Source organism: Larus michahellis, chromosome 20 (assembly GCF_964199755.1).
Source record: "Larus michahellis chromosome 20, bLarMic1.1, whole genome shotgun sequence".
NCBI lineage: Eukaryota > Metazoa > Chordata > Aves > Charadriiformes > Laridae > Larus > Larus michahellis.
Genome location: NC_133915.1, coordinates 6819705 through 6837126, shown reverse-complemented (window position 1 = coordinate 6837126; position 17422 = coordinate 6819705). Strand labels below are relative to the sequence as shown.

Here is a 17422-nt window from a genome sequence, read left to right as displayed (position 1 = left end):
TTTCTCAGTGAAAGACTACTCAGGGATGACGTAAATCCAGTTCCTGGTTATGGCAGCTGACTGGAACAGGAGAAAACAGATGAAAAAAAAAGAGAAATAAAGGTCTTCTAGTAACACATTGGCCAGCCCTGCTTCAATAATCGCAGCAACATACTCTAGAAGGACCTGCAGCCCTTCTTCCCATACTCTCTAGCACCAGAGTTGGGCAAACCAGAAGAGACTCTACAAGCCCACTCTGCCAGCCTCCCCAGCATCTCACGGCCTCTGCTGCAGCCACTCATCTCTATGGCTTCAAGCACCTGCTGGTCAATAGCCAGCCCGTTGGCTTTCAATTACTCACCCTGTTCTACAAGCAGATCCTTTCTAGCTGTTCAATTAACCATGCCTTTTGTCTCGAACACAGCTGACAGGCAAGAAGCCTCTGCAATAGCAACTTTAACACTTCGCTTGCCAATCTTTCAAACCAATAGCCAACGTAAGACTAGTTTCTGTACAAGATGTGTGGTGAACTACACGTTTTGCCTTGTTAAACTCATGAGATGATTGCTGGTGCTTCACTGGTGCATATCCATAAGGCGATACCAATCTACAAAGAACTGCCCTGTCCAAGTTGCTTTCCGCTTGTGGACTATTTATAAGCAGCCTGGGAAAGCTGGCTCTGGAAGTTGAGCCGAATTTGATCAGCTTATATTCACTATACACTGCAGAATGTTGTAATAGCCTGCCAATCAACGTAACTTGCTGAAGATCTTTACAGCACAAGAGGTATGCAAAAAAACCCCAGGAACATAAGTCACTGCAATTAAAATAAAAACCAAATTCAACTGTTTAACACTGAGACTAAGTAATCAGTGGAACAGATTATAGGAAGAAGTGGTAAATTGCATGATTTTGAGATTTTTAGATCAAGTTCATGTATCCTTAAAACACCCATTCAAATCCTACCAGAAGCTGCTGAATAAGAGACAGGGATCTGAGATGAGACTCTCTGGTTTGCGTTTCACACAAAGTCAGAATAAATGAAAGTGTAACCTTATGGGCTTGTGATCTTTGAATTTATTCAGAACAAGAAATCTGCAGGACTGTCTAGACAAAAGATGACTGGTGTTTGTTTTATCTCTAATATCTGCAATTACCTAGTTCCCTCATATAAAATAATATTTACGGGGGGGCAGAGGGAAGTCAAAAGTGATCCTCTATTCTAAAATGAAAACAAGAATATTTTATAACAGATTTAAAATATATCAAACCGAAGAGTCCTTCAAAATGCTAGAGAGCAAAGAACTATACCTCACTCCAGTTCAAAAGGGATAATGTTCCAGTACACACCAAAGTACCTGATACCACCAAATTTCAGCCTGAAATCCAGAGTCAAAGTGTAAGATGCCAACCTTCTGGAACTGCCCTAGGAGCAGCCGGAAAGCAGGAGATGTAACCTTTAACCATTCAGGAAGAAAGGGAAATAAGTCGGATGATGCTTCTGTACCTGGCTTGTGAGGTACACCTCACCTCATTTTTGCATCCCAGAAATGTATTCTTTCTGCGTGGTAATAAAAGACAGATGAACTCTAATAGCTCAGATCCTGATATTATATGTGGCAGGTATTATTCTACGTGAATTTTGGAGCCAAATATCCCTTATGTAAAGAAAGCATTGAACCATGATGGAACTAGGGTTGCTCCCAGCAGCCCTGGATACAAGGTTATTGAAAGACAGGCCTCTGAAGACTGACCCTGTGTGCGTGAATCTAACGCCATCACAAAACTCCATACTGAAATACCACAGTTTACGAGTAATCTTTTCCCCCTAATAGTCAGGCTTAAATTGGCTTAATTGTACGAGATATAGCCTTAGCAATTTCCTTTTGTGATTTATAGGATTAAAACCTATTTTCCTGCTGACAGGCAACACTATTTACCAGCCTCTCATCTCCTGTTCCCACTTCATTTAGGTGGAGTGATCTGGCATTATTAAAACTGGATTGTTTCCTTATCCCCATTAAACAAAAGGTGATTTGATACCAAGTGTTAAAATATTATTGCTTTATGTTTCTCTCTGTCCATCAAAACTCCAGCCTGCACTCTGGCACGGGGGGAGCTAATCATACGTTAAGATTCAGTGGTCGTGTAAACAAGACAGACATCCAGCCATGCACTGGTTTGTCTTTAAATGTGAAATTTTTTCTTTCTAGTGTCTATTTCTTAACGAGACAGGACAGCAGAGAGGTGGACTGAATGTCCTGTCCCGAGACTCCTACCTGCAAGGGAAGCATGATAACCGAACAACTGTCTTTCCAGCACAGAACAAACAGGTCAGACAGCACTTGGGACATGACAGAGCCTTGTTTGTGTGATATTAAAAGGAGACAAGTCATAATCAAAAGACATACATGCAAGGCATGGTGAGACTCAAGGAGCGAACTCTGCAACAGCCTTGCAGCCAGCAGAGAGAGAAGGAGCATGGCAGTCCGGGAGGAAAGGAAAATCAATCTTCTGGTGTGACATGATATTCCTTTGATCAAACTAATCTTTTCATACTTCTCTTCCCTTTTGTTGTTGCTGTGAACGTCTTTTGCCTTTGGGGGAAAAATGAAGAGACACAAATAGATAAATATACTGGCATTTGAAATCAACCAACAAAGCACGAACTTGCTTAGGTGGAAAAGGAAATAAGCAAGCAGGAATTAAACTCTGTATTGATTTGTCACTCAGTTCCGAATCCTGTACTCATGAAGCCATTTTGTGGAGGCACCGGAATAGGAGTAAAAACCCGGTTTGGGAGGGATGAAAGAAGCGGGGCACAGTAGACTCTGTGGATTGATTCTGATTTCTTCCCTCTCACCATTTGAATAATTTCCAAGGAGGCTAATTCAGAGTCAGAATCTGGTGGTGTACACTGACAATTGCTTCATTTTTCCCCAGAAAGATTCTGGGTCAGATTTAGGTGAAGCAAATCTGGTCAGATTTAGGTGAAGCAAATTACGTTTCTGAGGTCCTGAAAAGATATGTCAACGTGCTTACCTGTTTGAGGAACCCTCACCTGATTTAGCAAAGCCCGCAGAAGACATGCAATACAGCTTCCAAAACTCCTAAATCTCATCTTCACAAAAGATTTAAGTAATTACAAGCCTAGATTTAACTGTACCCCTGACTAGTTTACGTTGCATGCTTAAATCCTACTGAATATTTGTAAATAAGGAACAATTAGTAAGATTTGTATGAATGTAATGTACAAGTTGCAACAGAGGAAAAGCTTCACGCTAAACACTGAAGATGGGAAGATCTCTAGAAGATGAGTTCATTAAGTTCATGGAATACTCTCCCACGGGAAGCTGCTGAGGTTCTTTCACTAGATACACTCAAGAGAAAATTCAATTTAAAGGTGAACTGCAAAGGTTAGCTGAAAATTAAAAACTCACTCATAAGATTCCAGGAGGGGAAAACAAACTACTGTTGCTCTTTAAATATGTCACTTAGGGCTGCATTTTATTGTCTGTAAGACAGTTATCCACTTAGGCTTCTGAAGAACACAGTCCAGTTCTCTTGTTTCTACCACTGAAGTGACATTGGAAGTTAACATGAGACATCTTACTAGTTTTAACATCTTGGAAATGTCAAACCCCAAGTAAAACGTGTTAAGAATGGTTTTACCATTTCTCATCCTTGACTTTGTGTTCAGCTAAACCATGACACAGAGCAACACAGGTGCTATTTCTTCCTTTTTGTCAAGGTGCCTTATCACAAAAAGTAAAATAAAATGCACTATCGAATACTTCAGGGGTTGTATACTCCAGGAGCTACAGCACAGGAGATGGGGCCACAATGACCTTTTCAGTATTCTGTATTGCAACTTGCTATAGTTATTTTACTCATTTCACTGTTTTACAGCTCCAGCGAGAGACAGAGCAGGGTGGAACCGCCATCCAAATCAAAATATGAAATGATGAAAGGTCAGAATAGTAAAGCACCCTAAAATATTTCAGGGAATACTTTTGGGCATTAAAATTTAGATGCTTTCTCTGTGCCAAAGCCTGTAATGAGAAAAGAAAATGGTAGCCTATGGATTCAGCTCTTCTAGGAGCCAGAAATTACTTTTTATGTAGCCAGATATGCATGTACTTCTAAGGCAAATGCCCAGGCACGACACAAACTTGAATACAACAAACATGCAAGCATGTCTACTCATGCAAATCATGAAACAATAGAGTTTATGAAGTAAACTACAAAATAACTGAATGTGATACATGAGTTGGTTTGGATTTTTTTAATGTTCTGCCAGCTGCAATGGAGAAAATAGTCCTTGTCCCCCAGCTGGTCACTATCAGCAAGACCAGCCCAAATTCAGTGAAGATGCACTGATTTGTGCTGGCTGAGGATTTGGTGCCCAGCAACAACATAAATTTACTCCAGCCTTTTTTTGACATAAACCCTGGAAATTCCTGCAGACCTCTTTGGGTAACCACAGCAGCTCACAATGTCTGCACAGGGAAAATCACACCAGTGTAACGCCATTGACTTAAACATCCATACTCCTGATTTACATCAATTTAATTGAGAATAAAGTTCACAGGCTCTGGATTTGGCTCTAATAAGGTAGGTGACAAAAAAAAAAAAACCACTCAGACATTAGCAGTGCAATAAAGAAAAACAATATGAAAAACTTGGAAAACAAGAAACGAGTGAGGATGGAAACCAACCTCATGTTTAAGGCACAGTGCTCATCAGATCAAATTTTAATTCTGCCACAGATTTTTCATTCCCCACATGAACTGGGAATAACGATTCCTATATTGTTATTTCCTGCCACCTTTCGTCACTGCTGTTTCTCTTCAGTGAGGGAGGGCTGCATTATCACCTTTACGTACAGCGCCATGACTCCACTCGGGCTTTTGCAGGTACTGTTCTTTTGCAAATTAATAACAAGAGAACTGGTATTTATTTACCAGAAATGTTCTTCAATAACTTAAGCAAGCTAATACCAGAGCTCAAGATGAGCTTGTGAACTGATGCATAAAAAAAATCATCTAATCTTGGCAAATTAGATAATAAAGAGCACTATTACCTATGTTTTAGATATTCTGTTTGATAATCTGCATTAAGAACAACTTTTTTAGCTTGATACATCTGCAGCAAGTTCACCTTCCCACAAATTTCCCCGTTGAAACAACCACAAGTGAGAGTAAATAAATAGTAAGGTAACTCTGATAAGAATTTTATTGATTTACTTTTCAGTTCTCTGAAGCTGGTGTTGATGCGAGTATATATATGTAAGGCTAATTTTTGAAGCCTTTTTGCCAAGCAGTTTCAAGTTTCTTATAATTCTCAAATTTAATTTCAGAATTGGGGATGTTGTTGATACCAGAATATTTTATTAGCAATAAAAGTATATTACCTATAATTGAATAGCTTCTCAATTAACAAGTTGGAGAGCCAGCAAAAACAGCCAATTCCCTCTGATGCATCCACAGCAGGAGGCATTTGAATTACCAGTGAGTCAATTAGCATACTTCTACCCAAATGATAAATAAGTACATAAAATGCTCAAGATTGAAATAAGCAAATATTAGCTCCATGTAAAATGAATGCAAGAGAAGTTTAACAATATGGAAAAAAGTACTGCTCAATATATAACTTCTGCTTGAAATACAGCCAAAGTAGATTGTAGAAGCAAGTGGAGAGGACACAGTCATTGTTCTGTAACACTTCCGAGCCTAATTGTGTTTGGAGCATAAGAAGGATGCAGCCTGCAGCAGTGGCAGAGAGGATCTGGTCTTCCCTAGCTCCATCCCTGCTCAGTGGCAAAGGACCAGATCTCCTCAATCCCTGTGAGGTAACCAACCGCCTCGGCTTTATTTTTCAGCAGACCTTCACCACATGAAATTCCGCCCTAGGGAATTTGTACTGAAGTTAGTAACATTGGAGCTGTTTAAGCACAGGGAGTGAGAACTAATCCTGAGATACTTGTGTTTTGTTTGTACAGGCTCCTTTCATGATATTAACTCCGAAGTGTTTATTATTTGAAGAAATATATCTCTGGCATTTTAAAAGTCTGCTTTCATCTGTTGGAGCTAAATATGCATGGTGTTTTCATGAGTGGTGTGTAATTGGGTAATTCTAGTTGTAAATAAGAATCTTTTCCTTCTTGGAAAACAGGTTTAAGTTTGTATAAGGTAATGAAGCAGAGGTCTGAAGATCAGTCATGGAACAAATTGCATTAAGTGAAATCAGGCAGTTGTCTGTTCTGATTTCTTTCCTTGAAAAAGCTTTATGCCACCCAGTCCCCATTGCTGATGGACCGTTATTATCTTTCTTGTTCAATGAAGAGACAAAAATTAAGCGATTAAGGAAAAATATTACAATCAGCTTCCATTCATTCATCTCTCAAAAACCGATGGTACTTCATCCCAATTTTTAAGTCCCTTTCGATAAATAACAAGGAAACAGAAATGGGAAGGTTGTTGCTATGTAACTTACAGTATTGAAATGTATGAGGCATGGTGACCTTCGCCTCTGGAGATGATGTGCAAACTATTTATATGCACAGCTGTACAAATTGCCAGAGTTTAATGTTAAATTCCATGGAAAATCATCTCTGCTGTTCTGCTTTTGAGGAAAGGACAGGGCTTAAATATTTAATAGGCTTTCTTACTGTGCAAGCATGTTTGGTATTACGCAAGTGAGCAGCACAGATCTCTTTCAAGGCTCTGGCTTCAAGCATTTGACAAGCTCTCCTACAACGAGAGTGACAATGATAGAGGTTCATCAAATCATAAGCAGCAAAAGGTAACACAGAATATTTGGGAGGTGCAGCAGATCCCTTTCTGTAGGGCAGCTTTCAGCATTATGCCCTCCTTCAGCTCCCAGCTCCCAACGGCTGCTGAATCGCTGCTGGAGTTTGCCTTCCTCCCTATAACGTACAGGTAAGCAATAATTAGATTTTCAGATTTACAGAAAAGCCTTCCAAACTTCCTTGCAATGTTCCGAGTACACTGATAAGATGAAAATCTCTTCCCACTGTGGTTTGACAAAAATCAGTGCGGGCCTGCTCAGAGCCTGGTAGTGCAAACACACGAGTAATCTCATGCTCACAACCACCATGTAAAAGTGACATGAGATTTTGACTTTGTACTGGGATTGAGAGTTAAAATCTTTTCAAATAAGGACAACATAAGTGGAAGAAGAATTTATAGTCTATACAGCTCAAAGTGTTTTGCAGCAAAGTTGAAGACTTTTACTTTAAAGTTATTTTACAGACAGAAGAGCAGAGGCATGGAGCGGCAATGCAAGCTATACAACAGCGCCCCATGTCAGAGTCCAGAATGAGACCCAGAAAGGATGGGCTTTTATTTCATAACTTTTCCATTGCAGAAATCTCTCTCTAGGAAGCAGAAGACAGAGGCAGGACGCAGCAATAGTCAAAGTCTTTACTCCTAGCAAAGCCATTCTGACTGAAAGAAAAGACCAAGGCTGTACAGGAATATTCTCTCTGGCCCAGCAGCCCAGTCCTGTGTGTTCCAACAAAATTAAACGCCTTGACACTTCGACTTCTGCTTTCTCAACTCTGCAGGAACCACATCAACAACTATTAAAGGACTATCACAGCCTATAAGCATTTCATGCAGCAAGTATACTGGAGTTATGCATAAACGCTCACACATTTAATTTCTTTCCTTTGGGGCCTTTTGATTTATATCACAAATATTAATATGTTGAATGTACTACTTCATTATTGTCCGCAAAGTCAACAGAACACAAGCTGAGGCACTATTCAGTAAACAAAGATAATGGCTTTTGCTTGAGAATTAAGACGAGAACATGGTAAAAATGAGAAAACTAGCTGCAGGGTTAATAAGCAACACTTCCTGCAGGCTGTGCAGCTCCGGCAGTTCAGCAAGACACAGTGTGTGTGTGCAAGTGCAATAATAACAAACTGGTAGATGGGTAATAAGATCCATGTCTGCCTTTTGTTGTTTTATCTTCAATTGAGACAGTGTTGGGGAGGTTGAAAGATGTGAAAATTGGCTGTGCATTGTGCGTGGAAATATGCACTGCATCTCAGTCCCCGAGCCAAAGTAAAGTAATAAAGTTTGGAAAGTTTTGGGGTGGTTTTTTTTGGTGGTTGGGGTGTTTGGCTGTCTTTTTTTTTTTTTTAAGGTCAGAAGGATTTCTGACTTTTTAAGAAATAAAACAAAAGAATGTTTAAAACAAATCTTAAGATGTTACCAGTTTCTATGGATTGAGAATTCTATTCCCCCTTGCTTCAGGACGAAAGAAATAGCTTATTGCAATAGTGTGTGTAAGCAGCAGTCAGACTGAATTACTGTGATTTGGTTACTGATTCAGAGTCCCCAAGCACACTGACAGTCTTTGAGGTGGAGCTTTTCCTTTCCCTATGAACCAAACAGTAAATTTTTTGGGATACCTTCTGGACTAGAGACAAAAACCTATTTGCCTTTTTTTGCCCTCACGTCTTACAATCCAAGAGAAATTGCATTAGATCAGCAGTACTCCCAAGAAAGCCGGAGGCTGTGGGAAGCAGTATGGGTGAGCCTGTCGGTGGCAATTCTACTTTTGAGTCAGCACTATATCAATTACGAAGCATGATTTTATGGTTTGATGGACCATAAAGCTTCAGGCAACAAATCTGGGGTATGATCTTGATCATACGAGGTCATTAAAGATCCCACAGTGCTACTTGTTTGCATCAGGCTATATGTCTTGTCGTCGTGGATCAATTTTAGTTCAGCTCCTTCCAGGCAAAATTCCCCTATGCAATTTCTGACATTGTACTCTTCCCCCCCGTGCTCAGCTGTTGTGTGGGAGCATTATGTTGTTTAAAACACTGCAATGTCACCCCCAAAGGTAGCTTTCTTCCATTGGCCTGCAAAATACTGTAAAATTTTTATTCTCCACAACAAAGGGATATTTAACCTAAAAAACTGGTTATTTGGATGCAAGACAGAAATGAAAATTAACATGAATGTTTATTTTTATTTTTTTTTTATTTTTAAAAGGTCCTTTTCCTGCATGAGTTTCCATGTAAATGAAAAAAACCACTTCCTGCTGACAAAGTTTTAAATAAAAAGTTCAGGCAGCTAGAATTAAAAATACAAAGCCCTCAGCATATTATGGATCTATTGAAGCCTTGTATAAGATTTAAAAATAGGTCCTAAGTTATACATAATTCTTTGTGTAGGTCCTTGGAATTGGACGTTGATTTATACCAGCTGAAAATCTGATATAAGTCAATATTCTTGAAAAAGAGGGGGAGGTTTAATGCTTGAATCAACAAGCACACCTCAAAAACTACAATACTTGATTACTGTAAGGCCAGTCTAAATAAAAAGTATTTAGACAACAAAGCACACCAGAAAGCAGGAAAGACAACACTTAAAACCATGCTTTTAATTTGCATATCCAGAGATACTCCACATATGAGACAAATAATTCAGGGCTACAGGCACTGAACAGAGTACTTCATAGAAAAAGGAGGATATTTATTACCGGTGTTGAAGGATATAAAGTTATTTGAAAGGTACAGACTTCATTCTTTTTTCAGACAATAGGGATTTATATAGCTTTTATATTCTCGTAGTCTGGACAGATAAATCATTCTTGGGAAAAAAAATTTAAATGATTCAGCATTACTGGTTCTAATGGTATGGTGAAAAGGTGTTGGGGGATTTCACACAACACTGTTAGGAACATATGGGAAATTAATGAGTAGCAAAGTGTTTCATTTTTTTTTGGTAATAATATATATTTGCTGGCTGTTATAACTCAGGATTGGATAAACAATAAATTTTTTTGAAGAGTAGTGGTTGCATTATGAGCAAAGTTCAATTTTCAAAAGCCGATGGGCATTTAAGAATATACGTCCTACTGAGTTTTAGCAGGGTTTAAACTCCTAAATCACATAAACACTTTTGAAATTCCCACGTTTAAGCTCCTGGGTGCTTATGTTACAACTTAGGCTTTCATGAGCCACGGTTTTTTTACTGTATTTAGACAATTAGGGACACAGTCACTCACTAACAGAATTTTCAAAAGCTTTTAAGTACATTAATTTGTCTTGAATCAATGAGCATTAAGTCCTAGAATGTATTGAAAACCCTGTAGATGGCCAAATGCTATTTTTGGGTGGGTTGTTTTTTTTTGTTGTTGGATCAGAAAGCTGTACAAGACACCCGTGTCTTACAACTGCCACAGGGATGCCAATTTCTGTCCATTGTCTGTACAGGGAACCCACTAACTTGCACGTATAATATCTAACTTTCCTACGGCAGACACCAGCCGTGAAGAATCCCACCTTACAAAGAGATACTTTTGCAACTAATTCTACCAATCCTACAAATAATTCTACACATCAGACTCCTCGGTGGTTCTGAAAACACGACTTGAAAACTTAACACTATTATTTCTCCTGCTGTTGAACCGTGGCAGTCGAGAGTCAATGCCAGTCAACGAGTCCCCCACTGGACGAGTTATTGCTCATACAGAAAAACAAAGCCCATCCTCCAACAAACACATTATCTAAGAGCGCAATAAGAGAAAAATCAAACTTCAAGCCAGAGGAACCAAGAGGCGATGGTGTGGGGAAGTGAAAATATTAATAAATTAATACAACACATAGCCCATTATGGATCCAGTTTTGCCCTAGACATTCGGAACCAAATGAAGTTTCCATGTGGAGAATTTAATACTGAGCTCTCCCACCATTTAATCACATTTCTTTTCACAACCCACTTACAACAACGACTCACCTTCTATTGAACATAACTTAATGCTATTATATTCCGAGGACCAAGTGCAGCTGAAACACTAACCTCATTATTTCTGCGATGCTACCTGTCAGGTAGACTGCCTGCAGCCCGACATAAGGTGGCCACGTGTGAAGAAACAAGGTTAAAAACAAACCATAGCATGGAGGGAAGTTGCAGAAGACAGAGTGATTCTGTATGTACAAGGTAAAAGCAGGTATTGCTAGTTTGCCCGTGTCAGGGTTTCTATGAGCTATTCCACCCCAGACAAACAGATACAAAAACAGTAGAAAAAAGCGTACATCGTGAGCGCTGAGTGGAAACTGCATTCCTAGCACAAAAGCAAGAGCAGAAGGGAGCAGACCTTCCTGACCCGGACAAGAAAGATCCAGAGCTAATAACGTTTTTGCAACACTTTGACAAGTTGATCAGAAATGTTGTGTTTTTGAAAAGGTTATAAAGAGGCCTGCCGGGCCCAAAGCAATCACACAATGCCAAGGCCTAATCTGATTAATCTTCTTGCTGTAAGGCATCAACCTTGTGAGTCTGATTCCTCTCATGTCTGTTTTGCACTGATGTCTCACAGCGCAGTTATTCCTGGGTTTATGGAATAGTAGACTTGAACCTGACCTATTCAAAGAACTCCAGACAGATGAAATCTCTTCATAACCGCCAGACCCTTCACTGACCACAACCCCACACTATAATTTTGAATACAGCAGAACTGGTTTTGTGCAAGTTGAAACAGATGAACAGGTGTGAGACTGCAAAGTCATTATGTCCTAATTATTGAAGACACCGCCCAGCTGCAATTCCTATATGCCATAAGGAAGTTTTTATTTTTCCTTGCACAATTTCAAGAGCAGACAAGGCTGGAGGGTTGAATGAAAGTAGTAAATCTTCTGAGAAAGTACTTTATCAAATAAAATCTACGCATAGAGAAAGGAATTAAATGGAAATACTCTGATAATCAGTTCACTAAATATGTGCTTTTCTTAGAGTATCTTCAGAAAAAATTGTTTGTCACCAGTTTGTAATAATTTAATGAACTAAAGGACATCATTGCTTAGGAAATGTCAGATGAGAGCTACCAGCAGACTTGCCCACTTCTTACTGAGATGTTCCATTTTCAATCCCTCTCCCTTTTACTTCCCATTACTCACAAGTCCGTAGTCCACACTGAATATTATGAGTCTTACTGAAAAAGAAAGCAAAGAATCAATTTAATTCTAGAGTCAATTCACAGTCACATTCTATCTCAGCTACATTCCTGGAACATAACAGCCCCATCTGTGAAAAATACAGGCAGTGCAAATAAACGCAAGCTGTGATCCATAGTACTCTGGATCCTCTCTCTACAAAGCTATTGCAGCACAAAGATCTACAACAACTTTGTATATGTAAATAAGAATTTAAAAATGGACATCAAGGCCCTAGTTCAGAAAAATTTCCTTATTCAAGAAACTGAGTGTTCTTAAATTAAGTCACATGTGTATATTACATAAAGAAACCACAAGATTAGAGTCTTTTTTAAAGACAGCATCTTTTATGATTTGTTTTTCTTTGTGGCTTCCAAGTATTGAGCAAAATTAGCGCAAAATTAGCCTCATTATACAAATGCTCTTACTTTTTCCATCAGAACTTGTTTGATCCTTTTTGGCTCCTATTCAGTAAAGATGCCAGATGTTGTAATTTGCACCTGTTCGGTTAGTGTTTGAAAAAACCAGTTATTTTTAGGTTAACAGAAGGAAACAAGTCTTTAGTACCTTTGATGAATTTCATGAACTTTTCCCACCTATTAACTCTTCCAGGTAGTTGTTACCAAGAGCAGAAATCCATCAATGTCATGAAGTAGGTCAAAGCAAAAGCAGTAAATGTTGCAGCAAAATCATGTTCAGGCAGTTTATACCAGTTGAGTGTTTGGTACAGTTTGAATTCACCATCTTAATGTTCATAAGATCCTTGCACATGCTGTCACCTCACAGGCCAGGGCTGGAAATCAGAAAGCGACACATGGCCAGCATTAATACCTGCAGCTTCTCTCTTGATGCACAAATGAGGTCTTTTCCTCAAGGAACAGATGAAGAGCAGCCATAGGTGAGAAATCAGGTATTTTTCTTTTGACTACAGCACCAGAGAGACTAAAATAAACCTTTTACTGAGGTAGAGGCTTCTTCCAATTGCTTCACTGTTCTGGAAGGTGGAGTGGAGCAGATGAACTGGTATAATTACTCCCCTTCCTCAAAGTGGAGAAAATGCTTTGAACGGATGATTTGGAAGATTTATCACACCTCTGCCCAGGTTAGCACCTCACAATCTCACCTCCCTTTGCTCCATTGCTTTGCTGAGCTAATGAAAAAAACTCCCTTTGAGATATTACTAAAAGTCACAAAGTGGAAACAGGAGACATACGTAAGAGCTGGATTATCTATTGGAAACGAATAGCTAAATGACCTTGGGCTGGAACCCTCATAGCCATAGCAGCCCGTGGCATTACTTCTTTCCTCCCTGGGCATTTAAACTCTGCCACACGCTCACATTTGTTTTCAAGTTGTCTTTTCCTCTTTTCGTACCAGCAAGAATGAACTGGAACAAGTTATCACATGCCTATGGTAAAATCAATCAAATGCTAACAAGAACCACTATACTACTTAAATAGAAGATGAGAATTCAGAAGCTGTCTCCCAAGGAGAAGGCAAAGTAAGAGGCTGTCTTAGGCTTAGAGAAATGCTCATCAGCAAAGCCTTTTCTTCAAATTTGCCCAGTTTTCTAATGATCTTTAATGTTGATTCATCCTACAGGGCTCACACTCATATTTGGCTGGCTTCGTGCAGTTATATGTTCTCAGGGATGTGACCTTGCCCTTTCTGGGATTCAGAACTGGGTGGGTTGTTTAACATGCAAAGATGGTGGCTTTTCAGGAGGTGGTAGTGTTGCTCCTGTGGCATTTACCCAGATAGTAAAGAGATTAACAGGAGAGAGAGAGAGAGAGAGAAAATGAATCTGCTGCTGGGCTCTGAATAGAAATGATCTGTGAGTAAATTGAACAAGCTGGGATGCAGTAAATAGGCAATTAACATTCCTTTTGGCAAATCTGCACCTGTCAGAGCTGAAATGCTAAAAAAGGAAACAAAGGGGAAACATCTCTTGAATGAGGTCAGAGACAAAGAGGACCCATTGTACGCTCCTCTCCCTGACTTCAGCAGCCTTCTGGCTGCATGGCACTAGCAAGAATTATTATTTATGGAGGCCTGCAAATGTACCTGTTATGCAAAATCTGTGGAAGATATTAAAACAGAAAACAAACCTGATCTCCATATACTGCATCTGAACTTAACTCTGGTGAGTTTTCCCTCAGATTACATTAGCTGACACCTGACCAACGTAGCCCTGAACTGAGAATCTGGCAGTTCTGCTTTTTGGGAGTTATTTCAGGGGCTGATTGACAGAACATCTGAACTTCTGCAAATTCTGCTGACCTCTCTCACAGCATAGATGAGCATGAAAGCTTTCCTCACAGCCTGTACACATTAGAAATGCAAAACCTAATTATGAGTGAAAGACTGCTGCCACCAGTTCCTATACACTTTGCATCAGGTCTGAAACAGTAAACAAGGAAACTATTAACATAAGTGCCATGCAGGGAGAGCTACTCTCTTGCAAACAGGAATTTTCTAAGCTCTTAATCAGCAAAAGATCCTTACATTTTTTTCCTAATTTCCCTAATAATATATATCTCAAGATAAAGCAGGGGTGTGTGGGAGGGGTGTTCAAGTTAATTTTCAAGATTTTCCTTCCATATGCCAAAAGACTTTAGGATAGAACCTGCTCTATTGCAAGTTCTTGCATTCATATAGATGGTGTACAAGTTTACTGACATACAGAAACCTGGCTGAGCTGGGCTTTTACCTTTCTGCTGCAGAATTTGAGCAGAAGAGGAAAAATCTGAAGTCACACAAAATGCATGGCTTCTGGATCCAAACAATAGCATTAGTTTGATCTTTTGTCTGTATGGCAAAAAATTGTAAGTTAGGAAGGAAAACGGATTTGATTTGTCTTGAAGTTTCTGGAAAAGCAAAGAATGTTTATTTACTATTTGTTTTGTTTGCCCTGGTTTTTTTGAAGCACAGAACTGCCAGCATAGCATGGGGAGATAATCAAGAGCCTTCATCGTTTACAATTTTGTCTCATTCCTTAAGCTAACCAGCTCTGGCAGAGACAAGAATGTTCTGTTTACTTCCCAGACTGGGCTGAGAGAAGTCGAGCAATGAGAAATTGGCAAACAATGAGAAAGTGGCAACAAAAAGTAAGTGGAGCAGGAAAGTGCAAAGGAGTTGGGGGGGGAGGAGCAAAACACAAGAATGCAGTGATCATGATCGGTTTTCATTCAGTGTCTTGCAATTAAAGTGATTTTTCCTAGAAGAAAGTCTTCTGTGGAACACATTCATTTCTTCTCAGTATTCTGTGAAGGAAAATTGAAAACCTGCATGGTGAAATTTTACTTCATGGTAAAATTACCGCCAATTTTTCCTACACAAAAATAACAAAAGTTACTCAGCGGTTTTCAAATCAATTTTCCTTTCACTTTTACTGAGATAGACAGCGAAGTTTTCATTATTTGAGATGTGGTTTTTTTTCCACCCCAAATATTTCTACTTAACCCTGAGCAGCTCTTGTCCTTCTCAGTAGTGGGAATTAAATCCTTTATGAAAGTATCCACTAATTGTCAGACACAATAGATGTTTCCTGAAAGCTCATTTAGAACAAAATCCTGCTTTAAGACCCTGTTCCATGCATTTCACAGATATTCCCCCCCGCTCCCCCCAGGAAGGTGTATTTTCTCCTCATGGTTTATCTACCCAGTCTCATGATCATCCATTTCACAAGCACAAAGAAATGAGTTACAGCAGAGAGAGAACTGGTGCATTTACAGGACTGTCACAGCCAGTCACCTCCTCTTCCCCTGTGCTTGGGCAATAAGTCTGTTAACAGCAAAAGGAAATTTTTTCTTGAATTAGCGTGAATCATTCTGTCATCGAATAGTACAATTACCAGTAATTTTCAGATCAATTTACATGACATTCCAGTTATTTTATGCAGTGCCATGTTGCTGTTCCTCTTCACTGCATTCATTACATATGTCCTTAAAATTGAAAGTTTTCATCTCTATGAAGCTCATATTTCCTGTGCTTATACATTGCAATATCTCCTTCTCATCAGCTGCTTTAACTGTTCATTTGCATCAGATTCTCAGCTACCACAAAGACTTTTCTAAACTAAAAAATCTGATGGATCCTGGAAGCCAGTCACCTTTGGCAGTAGTAGCTTACAGACGTCTCTCCAAGTGTTATCAGGACTTTTAAAACAATAACATCTGTATATTTCCCAGTCACAAGTGTCAAGATTACAGCCACACAGAAAAGAGCAGCTAAAAAAATTAAATCCAGGTTTCTTGCATTCTGGCCCATTTTCTTAGCCATGAACCCACCTTTTCCATCCCTTCTGCTGCGCCACCCTCCCACTCCCCGCAGATGAATTAATGTTTCCAAGGCTACAGAGCAAATCAAAGAGAAACGAAATTAGAGCCTGCGATTACTAGGTTGTACTTGAAAGTCTTAGTTTCTAGACCATGCAAATGGCTTGCGAATGGAAGCTTGACTAATACCATGTAGAAACTTAATTAACTGACAGGATCCATCTATCGGCCAGATATCCAAGTGGCATGTTTCTGCTGGTATATCACTGGAGGTGTAAAATTCCAGCTGGTAAACTTTAAAAAGAGAGTAAAGCCGCAAAAAGCCTTTGCCATGAAAGTGTTTCTCAACTTACATTTCACTGTCTGAATTCAAGGACGTGTCAATCTTGTCTACTCACATGCTCAAATGGCCTTTTCACCACAGAATCTGAGAACTTTCTACCCAGCACAACTCATGGGTGCCAGCAAACAGAACTGCCTCGGGAGCTCCAGTTTAGCGTAATAGTGTCTTGCTTCTTTTCCTAACCTGTGCTTAGCACTGACGCACACTCCTCACCAACTACGTTATTTTCCCCAAAAGACAGGAGCACTTAAGAGGTGCAGAGCTGAATACAACACACTTTATAAGCCTATGTTTACTTGTAACTCTCATTAGTATTAACAGAAACTAGCAGGAAAAACTCTTTTCAGAGTCGTACCTGAGGTTCACTCTTGCGTTGGAAGCTGAAAATGGAGCCACAGTAGCTGCCAGCTTGTGTGCAGCCAGCCTATCCTAATTGCGAAGTACACTTGCTTGAAACCACTGTCAATTTTGAACTAAATGTCATTATGTTATGACAGAGGAAGGCTCAGAGCATGGCTGTGGAGCAGCTAGTCCATAAACCGGGGTGGTACAAGTTTGACCATGGTGGATGCTATTTGAGCTGACTACAGCAGACTCAAGACGAAGCATTTAGCTGTTGGGGCAGCAATCTGTGTGAGCGTATGGCTCCTTTCTCCCTCAAGGAAAGAGTGGGGGACCAGATACATATATGCAACGGGCCATGCTGTCTTGAGCCAATGGGATACGTGAGCTTTTTCTAAAGACTTTTGCATCCGCTTTATCTATCTTAACTGAAAAAAAAAAAATCTAACTCTAGCAAAAGCTCAAAACCTCACACTTGTTACACTGAGATTTTAATCCAGC

General features: G+C 39.6%; 1 long non-coding RNA gene across 1 annotated transcript in view; it reads right to left on the bottom strand.

The window, feature by feature from the left end:
* Positions 1-2415: 2415 nt before the first annotated feature.
* LOC141733345 (uncharacterized) overlaps positions 2416-17422 on the bottom strand; it is a 73388-nt gene continuing 58381 nt past the window's right edge. Inside the window, exon 3 of the long non-coding RNA XR_012584270.1 lies at positions 2416-2576. This is a non-coding gene — a long non-coding RNA (uncharacterized LOC141733345). The remainder of the gene's footprint in view (positions 2577-17422) is intronic.